We start from the raw sequence: 4,997 nt of genomic DNA on the forward strand, positions 1-4,997 counted from the left end.
TCAAAATATAATCATGTGAGCTTTTACCTCAAACAGCAAGTTTTACTAATCACAGCTTAGGAAAAACGTTTCCAGGATTTACATCTCAAACTTAAATTTGTTCTGGTGTAAAAAGCCAATCATTAAAGATTTCCATACACTTGCAAATTCTCAGCAAGCCATACATAACCCAAACAAGCTTTCTGGCTAGTTTACACATTAAAGCAATAACCAACAAAAGCCAAATAATTTTAGTGGTAACCAAATTATGAAAAATTGCTTGACATAACTGATACAGAAAGTTCACCAACTTGAAACTTGAAATAAACCCATTACCAGTCAGGTAACTTCAGTTTTGTTAAATGCACTTCCAAATTACTTTACACAGAGAATCAACATTTCATCATTAACAGTTAAAACTACAAATTTCAAAGAGTGTGCTTACCCAAGTTTAGAGGCTAGCTTCATTGCCTTGAGCAGGATGTGCTGAACCTGGGTGATGCTTCCAGGCAAGGGTTTCCCTGGCGCCCAAGACCATTGCCAGGGAGACCCATGCCATAGCTGCTGCCTCTCCCCCCTTCATTTCCCAGGTGGAGGAGGGAGAAATCAATGATGAGAAATAAAGGATGAAACTCTCTTGTCCTATAAGAGGAGTTAACAGACACCCTCTTGACTCAAGGGAAGGGAGTGACCAGGTTGTACAGGTGTTTCAAAACTCTTTAATGATCAATCACAAAACCTCCAGAATATGCCAAGATATTTTTAGCTGTTCTAACTTTCCCTGTTACCTCCATGAAGGAGGATTCAGAGGTACAGAGGGAAGGGAGTAAGTAAACCTCAGGGAACCAAAAAGCAACTGCAGTTTTCCCCAATTCCCTAGCACTGAGGGAATTAACAGAATTGAACATACACTTCCAGATAGGGCATCTGGCCTTGTCCTCTATGCTGTGGAAGGTGTACCCAGGCCCATGGCCTTGAAATGACCCAGTGGACCGAGAACTTGGAATATCAGGCCAATTGAGAGACAGCCTCGTAACTGTCTGCCAGAAAAACACCTCCAAGCCTTGGTGCTTGCAGAGCAACCTCAAATGCAGAGCAAGAAATGGGGGGGGGGGAGGCTTATATACCTTCCAGTCTTTTCTGCAGAAGAACTTGGGGTTAGGCAGTTTCCCCTTACAGGCCACCAAAATGATGCGGTTTAGGGGTTTAGGGGTGCTGGGACCCCAAAATCAAAACATGTGGGTCCTGACCAAAAGAATTCAACCCAAGCCTTCTTTCAGCCAAAGACAAGGTTTATTAGAACATTGTCATATTGGGCAGACTCTTAAGGAGTCTGAACATTAGTAAGCTATTGGCTAGATTATAAAAATCTGAACAGTGGCTAGATTTTAAGACTCTAAGCCACATTGTTTTCTCCTTGACCTGGCAGCTCTGGAATTAGGCTATATATTCCTGAGCATTTTCATTTTGAGATCTGAGAAGGTGATAAGTGGATTCTTTCAATTTCTATTTTCCCTTCTAGTTCTGAGATACCAGGGGAGTCTTTCTTGATAATTTTCTGCTGACCTTCCAGGTTGTCTGGGAGCTGGAAAATTGTTTTACTCAAACCTTTTGTTGGTTCTTCTGCTCCATAATTTGTTTTTCAGTGTTATTTTAACACTGTTTGGAGGAAAATTTGGGAGAGCTCAAGCAAGTCCCTGCCTTTACTCTGTCATCTTGACCTTGAGATTCTTTTATCAAAAATAGTTACACGAGGTGAAGGAGATCTAAAAATTCCCAGAGAATCATGGGAGTTAAGATTTAGAGCTAGAAGGGACCTAAGAGGTTGAGTGCCACACTTCATTTTCCAGATCAAGTAACTAGGCCCTCTACTTACTTGCTTCAAAGTGCTTGAGTACTAGTATAAGAGCACTGATTCAAACCCAGGTTTTCCAACTTTTCATCATGTATTTTATTTGGCCTATTTTTATTCATTATGTGTCCTAAAATCTGACATATTCTAATAAAAATTCAAATAATTGTCGTTGTTGTTAAAAAAAAAAAATCAATGAGAATGGGCAGCATCCCCTCTAGAGCCCCATTGATGTGCCCAGGGAGCTTGGGATTATTTCGGAATGCAGCTGGCTGCCTCTGGCTGCCCAGAGTAGGGTCCATGGGCCTGGGCCCAAGCCAGGAAGGTGGGGACAGAGAGCACACCTTACCCACGCTCTCCGCAGGTGGTAAGAGTATGGTCAGGACCAGGCAGGCAATGGAGCCTGTAAGCACTAGAGCTGTGAGTCCAGGAGGCCTAGCGACAGGAAGAGTGGCAGCTGGACTGGCACCCATCATTGGTAGGCAGCTGGTGGGGGGTGAATGGGGCCCCAGCTCCTGGGGCACGGCTCTCACCTCCAGCCCTGCCCCATAGGAGAACAGACCCGCAATGTCTTTGTGGTCATCTACCTGCCAGTGAAATGGAACTTAAAAGAATTGGAGCAGAGATGCAGCTAAGTGGTGTGGTGGATAGAGCACTGGCCCTGGAGCAAGGAGGACCTGAGTTCCAATGTGACCTTAGACCAGACACTTGACATTTACTAGCTGTATGACCCTGGGCAAGCCACTTTACCCCAACTGCCTCACCAAAAAAAAAAAAAATAGGAGCAGAGAGATGGCATATCTAGAAATGACTTCAGAAGGGATGGATGGAGGAAATAAGCAAGCTTTTATTAAGCACTTACTATGTACAATGCACCCTGCTGAGCAGGGGGGTGGAGTGGGGGGGATACAAAGAGAAAAGTGACATCCGAACAGGGCTATCCAGCCCAACCCCCATCCAAGACCTGTCCAAGATCATACAGTATCAAGCTGGAAGTACACTGCTTTTTGAATATACACACAAAATGCAAGTTATAACCGATCAGAGGTCAAGTCTGCAGAGAGGTCTTAACAAGCAAGTGTTGGCAGGAATATGTGTGTGTGTGTTATGAGTTGCTTACAATGCTATATTATACAGTTACATGACACAATGTTGCATCATGAAAATTTCAATGTAGGAAAAACTTCACAAATTTACAACAAATTAGTAACTTTAAGATGCCTCTTTTACAAAAAAAATATTTTCTTAAAATGACACAATTTTTTTCAAAAATATGTTAAAAGGTTAAAGAAAGTAGACTTCCAGGGCATCTCTGAGTATTTTTTTTTTAAAGTAGAGGAATAGGCCAAGTACCTCTGGGAACCTCTGGCCTAGAGCAACCAGGTAAGGACAAACAGAACAAGAAAGAAGATGGAAGAGGGCAGTGGCGCATCTCTCATTGGTGAAGCCAAGGGCTCATCAAGTGATTCTGCCTTCTGATTGGTTCAGGTTATGCTTAGTACCCCAGAAAGTAAAATTCTGTTTTCCTGTCTCTTCCCAGCTCCAGCGCATTAAGAATGCCTGGAGGTGGTTGTTGTGGTAGGAGTGGGGGGCTTCTAGTGCTACAATGTAACTGAGGTTGTGGGTCTGTGATTATTGGCAGGACTGACCTCAAGGGTGGGGCCAGTCACCACAATGTCGATTTTCAACCCCACCGACCAGATCCCCCTGATGAATGTGGCTGTGGTGCATGTGAAGTGAGGGGGAAAGTGCTTTGAAATCATTTTTTGCAAGAACAAGGTTGTGGGCTGGCTCTGCAGTGGAAAAAAGATCTTGGTGAGGTTTCGCAGACCAATTGCCTGTTTGTAAATGTTTCTAAAGGCCAAGTGGCTAAAAAGAAAGATCTTATCAGTGTTTTTTTGAACAGCCAACTAGCCTGAAATCTCTAAGCAGATTAACAAAAGGAGAAGTACAGGTAGAGGGCACCCAGATGTTTAAGAATATTGCAACAATTGTAGCACGTAATTGTGTAAATTCTGAAACAGAGACCATACATGGCTTCATTGAAAGAGCAAGAGGGCTATCCACTATTCCGTCAAACACAGTTATCAGTACAGGAGCAGGCCTTGGAAGTAATAAAGCAGTTGAAGGAGAACATGAAGATTGAGTGGGCCCACATGAGGCTTCAGTGCATCCTACCTGCTATGGAGTGGGCAAGCTAAAAGAAAAACTCAAACCATTGATCAAGGTGATAGAAAGTGAAGGCTTTGGTGACCAGTTAGGAATCCTGTGTCTAAATAACCCTGCCTGCTTTAGAGAAACTGATGAGCTGATACAGAGGGAGACTAAAGGAAAAGTTTTTCTGGAAGTTCTCAGATTGAAAGATGTGGAAGAAGATGAGAATTTGAATGAAAGCTTTTCACTGTCTGCTTACCTATAAGTGCACTTCCCTCAGTGCTGCTAACTTAGGTGTTTGTTTGTTATTTTTTTTGCCAGATACTTTCACAGACTGCTTAATTTGTGGCTTTCATTCTTGTATGTGTGTTAACTAAACAAGTCACTTATATACAGTACAATTCAGTATAAAAATCCTAATGTTGGATAAATCATCCTGGCCGTCATGTTGGGCTAATGTTAAAAGAACCAGAGTGAATATTTCCCTGCTTTGCATTCTGCTTGGGCATCTGGGCTCTGCGCCATCTTAATTTTTGACATGGTCATTCTTTGTTACCTTTACATCCATGAAAGTTTTCTTTAAGTGTACACTAAAGATTCATGCTTTAGAAACATCCCTTGACAGAAATGGAATATGTGCAGAAAGATGTAAGACTGCAACATTTCTGCATGACAGAATTTGAGTAATTTTAATTTTGCCTAATATTAAGCTGAGTGTTGTGACTTCCCAACGGACACTGAGTGTGTGTGTGTGTGTGTGTGTGTGTGTGTGTGTGTGTGTGTGTGTGTGTGTGTGATGTGCTTACACCCATATACGTAGTTACTGACTAGGAGTTCATCAGCATTCTCATTTAGGAAACATGCTGCCAAAATGTAAAAGACTGTCTGTGGTTAAAAAAAAAGTCATTCATGATAATTTTAAAAATGTATAATATATGGTAATACAAGTGAAGTTATAAGTAACAAATGAAATCTCTATTATTTTTATTAAACAGTGTTTCTAAACAATATC

The 4,997-nt window shown here is 41.9% G+C and overlaps 1 pseudogene; it reads left to right on the plus strand.

The window, feature by feature from the left end:
- The first annotated feature begins 3,505 nt into the window (after positions 1-3,505).
- Positions 3,506-4,250, plus strand: LOC110209999 (ribosome maturation protein SBDS pseudogene; annotated as a pseudogene).
- The last annotated feature ends 747 nt before the right edge of the window (positions 4,251-4,997 follow it).

The sequence above is a fragment of the Phascolarctos cinereus genome, unplaced genomic scaffold, assembly GCF_003287225.1.
Source record: "Phascolarctos cinereus isolate Bilbo 61053 unplaced genomic scaffold, phaCin_HiC Scaffold_5;HRSCAF=322, whole genome shotgun sequence".
In the NCBI taxonomy this organism is placed as follows: domain Eukaryota; kingdom Metazoa; phylum Chordata; class Mammalia; order Diprotodontia; family Phascolarctidae; genus Phascolarctos; species Phascolarctos cinereus.